Source organism: Podarcis vaucheri (genome assembly GCF_965113315.1).
Source record: "Podarcis vaucheri genome assembly, chromosome: 5".
Lineage (NCBI taxonomy): Eukaryota > Metazoa > Chordata > Lepidosauria > Squamata > Lacertidae > Podarcis > Podarcis vaucheri.
In genome coordinates this window covers 62651287-62661127 of record NC_138763.1, presented here as the reverse complement: position 1 = coordinate 62661127, position 9841 = coordinate 62651287, and the positions used below count along the sequence as shown (strand labels likewise).

Sequence of the window (9841 nt, the reverse complement as noted above, 5' to 3'; positions counted from 1 at the left end):
TGGGGTCACGAAGAGTCGGACACGACTAAACGACAACAACAACATACCTATCTAGCTGGCAAGGGGAGGGGAAAACACACTGTTTGGAAAATCCCCAAATGGTATTACAATGGTGGCCTACCCCCACCCCCACCCAAGTATCCATAGAAACAGTTTCAAAGCCCACCAGTTAGGGACTTTGCAAGCAATGTTGCCCACACTTTGAGGAAACCAATAAGCTCTCTAGGGCAGAGACATGCTCAGAACACCCCTTCTCCACAGCAGGCATCACTCAGTTATCAGATTGCTCCTGTGCTCATTTTCTAAAAGGCTGTACCTCCCATTTCCAGCAGCTTCGTTAGGTGAAGCCTTAATTAAAACCTCAGAATTTGCCTCCAGTGTCACCCTAACCTTGCAGTGGAAATGCATGCATGCATGTCTCTGTGTGTATTTTCCAGAAGCAAAATTAAAAGAACCGTGCATTTGATTTGTAAGCTAGGTGTGGTTTCAGATGCTCTGTCTATCCTTTCACTCTAAAACAGGTCTTTTTTTTTTAAATGGAGGGCAGAAGTGACTTGAGACAGCATTTCTACCTTTCAAGGCCTTTCGTCTCTCCACATATCTCTCACGTGAACCAACAAGTCTGTTTGCTCTCTGAGAATGAAAGGATTAATAACCTCTCTAAGGTGGGGTTTGAAAAGGAGCCAATGAATATGAAGCGTGGCTGCTTCCTGAAATGTGTGACAGAATTATGTTCTAAAGATAGTACAAATTCTTATGTCTTTCCTTCTGGAGACAGCTATAAATAAACAAACAGGAGTTGGGGAGGAGAGGGGGATCAGCAGAAGGCCCCTGGGGAAGGGAAGAGCCATCACAATGTAAGTAAGTCAGAAACAGCTACAATTCTTTTTTTTTTTTTAAATTGCTTGTGGGTTTCTATTTTGGTAGCTGTTAACAGGAGCTTATAATTTCTCCTTTAGTGTTAATCAAAACAAATGTCACTGGGGTGTGTGTGTGTGTGTGTGTGTGCATGTGTGTGTGTTTAGCACTCGCAGACGCCCAATGCTCTCCCCGTAAAGGAAGCTGCTTTAAGATTTTGCAAATGTAATCTTGGAATGCTTCTTACAAAGATCATGAAACAAAACCAGCATTCCTTTGCCAATTCTAGGACTGTGGTCACATCCACACCCGTCCACATTTAAAATGCATGGTTTCTTCCAAAGAATCCCAGGATCTGTAGTTCACACCTAGCAGAACTACAGTTCTCAGCCCCCTTAATAAACCCAGGATTCTTTGGGGGAATAAGTTCCCAGGATTCTTTGGGGGGAGCCACGAGCTTTGAGTGCGCTGCATATGGTGCCGTTTCTTCTTTCAATGCCAGGAAGTCCATCACTCTTGGGGAATCCCCAATACTTCCGGAGAAAGGCTAAGTAGCTGCTGCTATGTTGAAAACTAGTTCAAATAAAGCAATAGTCGCTGTTTTTGGCATTTTCCATGGCCCTTTATGTTTATAGCTTGCTTCCCCACTCCGTCCTTCCACTGTTGTTTTGGCTGCTGCCTCCTGATTTTGAACTGTGATCAGGAAATGGAATAACAGTGATCTCAACAGGCAAGGAAGGAAGAAGCTGCCGAAGTAGGATCTTGAAGGTACAACAGCACTCTAGTGATGGAGTGTCACAGCCACAGCAGCAGAGCCTCGTAAACTCTTGCAGTCTAACTATGGCAAGAAGAAGCTTGAGGAGTATAAACCTCTTTTGCTCACAATGCAAATGGGAGAGAAATAATTTGCAAAAGGAAGAATAGACAGCATCTGGGTGAGGGGCAATCCAGTGTTTTTCACAGGGCATAATTTCTATGATCATGTTCCTACTGGGCAGGGCTGGCCCAAGACATTGTGGCACCTGAGGCGAACCAAAAAATGGTGCTTCCCCACCATGGAAGAAGGGGTGAGTGAAGACCTGCGTCAGAAACAAGGGGGGTGGGGGTGGCAAATAAAGATCTACATTGGGATCTGCTGCCCCTGTGCATTCTGCCACCTGAGGCGATTCCTTCACCTTGCCTCATCAGTGGACTGGCCCTGCTTCTGGCTGTGTGCTTGGGCTCTCGGCACCCGCAGAATAACTCCCATCAAGACTAAAGTGGATGGCCTAGAGAATCTGAAAGAGCTGCCTAAGCGAGGTCTTCAGTGGCACTGGGTCTATACGAACACTGCAGAAGCCACGAGTCATCTCAGTTAAATACCAAGGTCCTGGGGAAGATGTCCATTGTTGTGGTCCATGTGGGCATCAATGTCCCTGAGAAATGTAGCTGAAGCAGGGGGTGGAGTCCAGCTTGTCTGAATCCATTGCTGCACAGCGCAGAAGGGGAGAGTGCTATTGCACTCAGGTCCTTCTTGCAATCTTCCCAGAGCCATCTCGTCTGTTGTGAGAACAAGATGCTGGACTAAACGAGCCATAGGCCTGATCCAGCAGGCACGTCTTATTTTCTTATGCTCAGTCAGACCACTACCTAGCTCAGTATTGTCTGCACCAGGAGTGACACCTCCCAAATGCTGTTGGACTCAAACTCCTATCAGCCCCAGTCAGTATGGTTATCATCAGGGTAACAGGAGCTGTAGTCTAGAAGGCCACAGGTTCCCAATCCTCAGTCTATGATGACTGGTAGCAGCTCTTCAGGATTTCAGACAGAGATCAGAAATCTCCCAGCTTTCCCTGGAGATTGAACGGGGGACTTTCTACTCTGCCACTGAGCTTCAGCTGTTTCCCCGTATTAACCCTATTTTGCCAGTCTTGTAGCATCCTTTATGATGTGAATGGAATCCTCCTTGGCATTTCTCAGAAGTGATGTAAAAAAGCGATAGTGCCTCTCATGCAACTCTCATTTGTTTCCGTTGTGTTTGCTCATGAGAATCCCTTGCTGGACTGTGCTTTTAGTCCCTCTGTGCTGTGCTGTATCTGTTTAGGATAAGGGCCAGGAAGTCTGAGTTTGCTGGGTTTAGTTTGTGGGATCTTTGACACACAGCATTTGTCTGTGCTTCTAATATATATCAATAGTGTTTTCAGATGACTCAGCCTCGCTAACAATGTATATTTCTCTTTTAAAAATAATATTCATGATAGATTTACTGCATAGCCGTCTCGGTGAGATAACGGGCCAAAGGATTTACATAGGGAGAGCTATATCCTCATTTTGCCACTATATGTTAATGTAGCATTTCATTATTTGCTTTGGCTCCTTGGAGAATGCCATAGTATTCTGCATTGGGATTTTTATGCACCAAAGCCTGAGCAAATCCTTAAAGCTTATTTTGAGATCAAATGTGTGATCAAATGACATGGTGATTCGGGATACTGAAAAGGGTTATCAGGGGTGGGGCAGGGGAAGGAAGAGAGAAACTTAATAAAAAAAAAATTGCCTGAGGCTGTAACCCTAAGCACATCTACACTGAATACAATGAGCCTTGATTACAATTAAATATCCTCAGGATATTGTTTTGGTTTTGGTTTTTTCTGCTGCAGACATTCATTTAAATTCCTATGCCTTAGTTATGTGGTAGGATAAATAACGGTGGATGCACTGAAGCTCAGATGACCTTTCACTGGATGCTATCTATCACCACACTCTCCCATTTCCTATTTATTTCCATTAGTCCAAAGGACCTCTTTTCCAGTGACTACTAGTCATGCTGGCTGGTGGTGCTGTGGTATAAACCACCGAACCTCTTGGGCTTGCCGATCAGAAGGTTGGTGGTTCAAAGCCGCATGTTGGCGTGCGGTCCCGTTGCTCTGTCCCAGCTCCTGCCAAAGCACACCAATGCAAGTAGATAAATAGGTACCGCTGTGGCAGGAAGGTAAACAGTGTTTCCGTGCGCTCTGCTTTCCATCACAGTGCCAGAAGTGGTTTAGTCATGCTGGCCACATGACCCAAAAAACTGTCTGTGGACAAATGCCAGCTCCCTCAGCCTGAAGTGAGATGAGCGCCGCAACCCCATAGTCACCTTTGACTGGACTTAACCGTCCAGGGGTCCTTTACCTTTTACTTTTACCTTACTTCCAGGATCAGAGATACGATGCAGGGAAGCATGTGTGGGAGAGGGGCTATTGAGCTCAAGTCCTCCTTGCAGGATTCCCATGGGGATCTGGTGTCCCACTGTGAGAATAGGGTACTGAGCTAGATGATCCAACAGAGTTTTTCTTATGTTCTCATGCCTCTTTGCTCCAGAGGCAATAGTTCCATTTTGAATGAAGAGGTGAACTGACCTCCCAGCTTGACAGAGGTCAGACACCAATATGACTGTGATAAATGCAACTTTCCACCATGAATGTGTTTATCACAGAAATTCCTCATGTACACGAATACCTTGTGACGGCAGAAAAGCAACAGAGCATCGTTTCAATGTTTATTGCATACCTTTTGACAGGAGCATTAAAATCCGAGGCAAAGTGGCATCAATGAAAAGAGTGTGCAGCTGTTTTTTTGCAAATGGACACGAAAATAGGTTAGTCTTATGCCTGGCAGTGAAAGAAAAATCTGATATGATCTGAAGAATCCATTTTGTTTTTGTTTTAATGAATGAATAAAGAAAGATAGCCGAGAGATAAACAGTCAATATAAGCAGGCATTTTATGCACCATCAACTCATTCTCTCATCAGCATCAACGGGAGAAAGTCTCTTACATTTTTCTGAATGTTGAGAGAGCCATATTAGCAACACAGTTATATGAAAAGTATAATGCTGCCACCTGCTGGCTGGCATATGTATGCATTATAGGTGATTTTCCTCCCTTGTTTATGATTCTCCTCTTCTACTGTTAACCTATAGGCCTGCTATTGGAATACTGTTGAGGTATTCCAGGCAGATATTTGTGTGCACACTCACCATACCATTAATGGCACTTATTGTGAAGCTGACATGAAGCACAATAGACTCCATTGCACTTCAATGCAGTAATGATACTTCTGCAGTTGGCACAGGTGTTGTGCAAACATGCTGTCATTAAGACAAACAGGCCTTACAGGTTCATCTTCAAGAGATGTAGCTCAGAAAATGAGACACAGACAATGCAATCTCTGCAGTCAATAACTGTGTAACAAAGAACCCTGGAAAACTTCATTTTAAACATCGCATCCTCTGTAGTATTTCTCTGTTCTACTGTTTTGTGGTTACCAATTAGCTTTTAATCTATGAAGAAGGGATGCTGTGAAACTGAAAGAAATCACTATTTGGCAGCTATTATTAAGACAACCAGTTATGCGTCACCAAAAAAAGAGGAGACCACTTTGCATAAAAATTGCAAATGGTAATTTATAGGTACAGACACAAATTTAGGAATCATGACTGAAAAGTAGAAATGTAATGCATCTCAACATAGGGTGGAATACTGTGTCCAGGTCTGCCCAATCTGCTACCCAGGTACTGCTAACTGTTGATGAACAACTTCAAGGATTCTGCTCTCCCACTTTCTGCTCTCCTGCTTTTTAACCAGATATGGATGGGACAGTCCTCAAACAGGCATCTTCAAACAGAGGACTGTCATCTGTAAAGTAGGGCACATGACTACGATGGATATTAGGACCAAAGTGGACATTGCATGCAAATAAATGCAACAAATTCTTTGCCTCTTTCACAGCTGCAAAACACTGGTTCAGCGTCTTCATCAAGCTATCTAAGGGCTCATTCCTAGTCAGTCACTGCCAGGTTGTTGTTTTTGCCACAATTTTCATCACTTCATGCTTGCTTACCCTGAACAGCACTTTCCATGTTACCATCCAGTTTGGAGTGATATGTTTGGAGATCTTTATAATCCGCTTGCAATCGCCCTGAATAATTAGTATCATTGGCTACTTATCTGTTTACCCCTGCCTCTAGATCATATATGAACAAGTCCCCATACAGATTCTTGAAAGACATCTTCATCCCTCCACTGGGAAAACTGGCCATATATTCCTGCTCTTTGCTTCTTCTTTCTTAATCATTTAATGCTCCACAAGTGAACTACAGGCAATCCTTGTTTTGCACAGGTGTTACATTCTGGACCCTTGTGTGCATCAGTGGAGCATGCATAAGTCCATTCAACTCCGTTCTGCCCCTTTTTGTGATGCTTTTAGGACATTTTGGGGCTACTTCTAGGTTTGACGTCATGCACGTGTGCACAATTGCATGTCATTCGGATTCACCTAAATCAGTCATTGCCTGTACTCATCATATTCCCTGGCTGCTAAACTTACTCAAGAGTATTTGATGTGGTACTTTTTGAAAGTCCAAGTACACAATGTCGATGCGATCATCTCTTTCTATATACTCAGTGAAAAAACCCTCTAGATTAATGAGACAGAATTTGCTATTGCAGAAGCCATGCTGCTTCTTCAACAGTTTGTGTTCTTTTTCATTCTCTTCATATGCACAAGGCTTCCATTTTCTAAAGCAAGCCTTCTTGTCTCTAATAGCATCTTTGACCCTCCATGTTAATCATGCTGTCATCCTCTTGGCTCTGGTGATTCCTCTCCTATCTCAAAAACAGAAGGTAGATGTCAGGGCCCATAAGATATATCTCAACATTCATATGAGGGCAATACATTTTATTATGCCAACCATGTCAAACCAAATAATGCACAAGCTTTTGAGTTCTCTAGAACACTTCATCAGATTTGGTCGGGATTGCCAATGTTGTGCCTTCCAGACATAACTGAACTCCAGCTCCGATCTACCCCAGCAAGCATGGACAATGGCCAGCTATGATGGAATCTGTAGCACAGGACTAAGGCTATTAACCATGTTGATAAACCTAATTTCTGAATGGAAAATTGCAAGCAGTGCTGTAACATTGCCTTCAGATGAACCTAATTTCACATTGACACCAAACCTCCCATTAGCACACAAAGCCCCTTTGCTGTAGTGAATGGTTAGATTAAACTGTATGAATAACCATTAAGCAGTTGCTGCCTTTCCAATAACCTTTCTTGAAATGAATTAATCCAGCTTGATTGGTTCATTTATCTTCCAGGTATTACAGCTGTGGGCGCCTAAATTGTGCTTCCGGACTGTCTCTAATTCAGGATGCACAATTGAAGTTGATTCAGAGCTCTTCTGTACAAACCTGAAAGATTGGACATTTTGCAAGAATGAAAGTGATGGGGGAAATGCCATAGAAATTGTGGAGTAACGTTTGCTTGCTGCAGCATCAGCTAACCTCCCCACAAGCAAATAACTCATCAGTAAAGAATTGGCACAATAATCTATCTCCCCACAAAAAATAGGAGGAATGCACAATAAACAGATCACCTGGAAGCGACCTCGTCTGATCTTTCTGAAACAGCCCATTGTTTAAAGGTCACACCTACATTATACATTTGAAGAGCTCTCATCCCACTTTAGCAGCCACAAAGGATTCTGGGAACTGTGATTTGTTAAGAAGGCTTGACAACTGTAGGTCTGTGAGGTCAGAACCTTCCACAAACTATGCTTCCCAGGATTTTTGGGGAGACGTAATGACTGTTAAAGGGACGTGGGTGGCGCTGTGGGTAAAACATCAGTGCCTAGGACTTGCTGATCGTAAGGTCGGCGGTTTGAATCCCCGTGGCGGGGTGAGCTCCTGTTGTTCGGTCCCAGCTCCTGCCCACCTAGCAGTTCGAAAGCACCCCTAAGTGCAAGTAGATAAATAGGGACCGCTTTATAGCGGGAAGGTAAACGGCGTTTCCTTGTGTGGCGCTGGTGCTGGCTCACCAGATGCAGCTTCGTCACGCTGGCCACGTGACCCGGAAGTGTCTTCGGACAGCGCCGGCTCCCGGCCTCTTGAGCGAGATGAGCGCGCAACCCTAGAGTCGGTCATGACTGGCCCTGTCGGGCAGGGGTACCTTTAATGACTGTTAAAGTGGTATAAGAGTCCCTTGGTATGGTATAGATGTGACCTTAATGTCAGAACACATGCTTCCTATGCAGCTTGACCTACATTCACTCCCTAACCTCATCGGTTGAAAGTAGCATGGCTGGGAAAGATCCGAGTTTGATCAATGCACAGGCAGTACTGAGATAAATGGACCAAATGTCTTCGCATATAAGACTATGTTTGGCTTACGGAATGCTTCTTCTCATGGTCACGCAAACATATTTTCAGAAGGGTTCTTTACAGCCTGTGCCATCTCTTTTAATCAATGGTTTCAATCAATGGCAAAAACGCAGGAGGCTTTTACACTTCTTCACATTGCTAGCATTTAGAGCGGGGGAGATGAGTCGTGCTGTAAAAAGTGGGCCAGCTGAGCTCCATCAGGGCAGCACTCTGCCATTGATCATGTTTATGCTGGGGTAAGCAGGCTTCACTTTTGACTTGCCTACCTTTTAAAACAAAAACAAAACAAAACAAGAATCTTCATAGTCTGCAGGTGTCAGGCGTGGAGGACCCCCTCCTCCCCCTGAAGCATTTTAACCAGTTAATTGTTGGTTGTTTTTATTATTATTCAGTCATCTGGTTGCAAGACAAAGAATCCATGTCTCCATGCAAAGGAGACATTGGCTACTCTGAGTCCCTCCTCTTCTGCCCCCAACAATATCCTGAGTACCTACGGGAAGTCCCAGGACTCTGTTTTTGAATGCGGAGGGACCGACAAGCTCTTGGAGAAGGCGGATCTCCCAGACTCTCCAGGGAGGTCTCTGCTGGCTGCTCTCTCACTTCCCCCTCTTTCTCCACTATCTCGTAACTAGGCATTTCTTCACTCGGCTGTAAATCAGCCCTGTCTCCTTCTCCTCCTGAAACTGCTGGAGACAAGGGGTGTGTGTGTGAACCTTCTCCCTCCCCCTCCTCTTCCGAGAGGAGCCAAATGGACCAAGGGGAGACTTCCCAGCCCTGCTGTTCAGTCCACTCCCTGGCAGCAAGCATGCTTACAATGTATGACGCAAGATGCATCCTCAGGGTCTCTTTAACTCAGGAGTGGGAAACTTGTGGGCTTTCATAAGTTCCTGGAGTCCAGATCTCATCAGCCCTAGCCAGCCTGACCAATGATCAGGCTGTATAGGTGTTATAGTCCATCAACACCCAGAGGGTCATAGTCTTCTCACCCCTTGGCTACCCATTGTTGTTGACACCCATCTTTTCTCAGGAGGAAATGGAAGAGTGCTCCTTTGCAGGTGAAGTCAAACTGTTAGAAGGTTGCAGCTATGGCAGTGGCTGTAGAGACCAATGTGGGAGAGACATGGTTTGTTGCAGGTGGGGTAGGTGAAGGCATCCGCTTTTGCCAATACAGCTGCACCATGACTGTCAGGAATGAACCAGCTCCAAGCGAAGGTTTGCAGCCAAGTGCAGAAAGCCGCCAGTAACAGCGAGGCTTTGATGTGAGTCAGGCAGAGGAGAGCCAGCAGCTGCAGACTTTGGCTCTTCCTGACCTTGACAGAGAGGCTGATAAGGCAGTAGCTGAGAGCAGGCTAGAACACAGCCAAAGCTCGCCGGAAGCACAAATAGGAATGAATAGATTCAGAGACAGCCTCTCATAAAAGGAAGAGGTTAGAGCTGATCCACTAAGTCCAAAGAATTGGCTAATGGGAGGGCTGCTAGATATGAAGCAAAACGAGACGTAAGGATTGTAAGTTCAATGTCTTCTGGCGATGCCGGAAGAAGTCTTCAGAAGGGTCATCTTGAGTAGTGATGCCGGAGGCTTTGTGAGAGCCGTCCGGAGCTATCTTTTTGTTTTTGCAATAAATCCTCCTTTTTAATTACCTACACTTAATTACCTCCAGCAGTCATTCCTCCTGTGGTCACTGCTATGGATACAATTACTTGACTGTCTACCTCCAACCACTGTGATCGTTTGCAAGGGATTTCCATATGGTTGGGGTTAAAGTCGGCAGCCTTCGTGTTACATTTGCAGACGT

General features: G+C 44.8%; 1 long non-coding RNA gene across 1 annotated transcript in view; it reads left to right on the top strand.

The window, feature by feature from the left end:
• The first annotated feature begins 818 nt into the window (after positions 1-818).
• LOC309532553 overlaps positions 819-9841 on the top strand; it is a 42435-nt gene continuing 33412 nt past the window's right edge. Inside the window, exon 1 of the long non-coding RNA XR_014219922.1 lies at positions 819-857. This is a non-coding gene — a long non-coding RNA (uncharacterized lncRNA). The remainder of the gene's footprint in view (positions 858-9841) is intronic.